Source organism: Leishmania donovani, chromosome 30 (assembly GCF_000227135.1).
Source record: "Leishmania donovani BPK282A1 complete genome, chromosome 30".
Lineage (NCBI taxonomy): Eukaryota > Euglenozoa > Kinetoplastea > Trypanosomatida > Trypanosomatidae > Leishmania > Leishmania donovani.
Window position 1 is genome coordinate 527,619 of NC_018257.1, and position 1,162 is coordinate 528,780.

The window sequence follows — 1,162 nt, forward strand, 5'->3', positions numbered from 1 at the left end:
GGTGGCGCCAGTATGCAATGGCCACGTGGCACTTTTTCGCCGCACCATACAACCCCGAAAATATCAATATCACCGATGCGATCGATACAGTGAACGCCGTTACGGTGTCACTCGATATGATTTCTGCGCTTAAAAATACCAAGGCGCCGCTGTACATGCTGAACTTCGCTTGGGCGAACCTGGCGGCCTCCGTCTGCCTCTCACAGTGCTGTGCCTCCTGGTGCTCAGCTCTGCGCTGTGCGTGACTGAGGCTCTCGGATGGGGCTGCGTGGGTCACATGCTCCTCGCCGAGATCGCGCGCCGCCAGCTGGACGATAAAAACAAGGAAAAGATCGATGCGATGGCGGAAGTGTTTGCGCAGAGCGGCCCGTTCCCGTCGTCTCCGGACATGGTGCAGGCCGCATGCTGGGCGGATGACGTGAAGCGGTGGCGCCAGTATGCAATGGCCACGTGGCACTTTTTCGCCGCACCATACAACCCCGAAAATATCAATATCACCGATGCGATCGATACAGTGAACGCCGTTACGGTGTCACTCGATATGATTTCTGCGCTTAAAAATACCAAGGCGCCGCTGTACATGCTGAACTTCGCTTGGGCGAACCTGGTGCACATCTTTGGCGACCTGCACCAGCCCCTGCACACCATCTCCCGGTACTCCTCTGAGTACCCGCACGGAGACAACGGAGGCAATTTGATTCAGGTAATGGTGGGCAGAAAGTCGTTGAGGCTGCATGCCCTCTGGGATAATATTTGCACTGGCGCGCCTCCACGCTACCAGCGGCCCCTCTCCTACACCGACCTCTTCGCCCTCGCTGCGACAGCGGACCGGCTGCTGGAAACGTACATCTTTCCAGAAGCGTTGCGGACACTCGTGGACGTGATGGCGATTCATGAGGAGAGCCACATGTTTGCCGTAAACACCAGCTACCCCGGCGTAACACCAGGTGCGACTCTCAGCGAGGCCTACCTTGCTCGATGCAAGCGTGTCGCTGAGGCTCGACTGACGCTTGGTGGCTATCGCCTCGGCTACCTTCTGAATACGCTGCTGTCGAGTATCCATGTTGACGAGGCCACACTGGAGGCGTACCGCGCTGCACGTCCGAAGCGAGGTGCGTAAACGGCGGGTGACCAGCAGCCGCTACGGATGGGAGGCCACTTG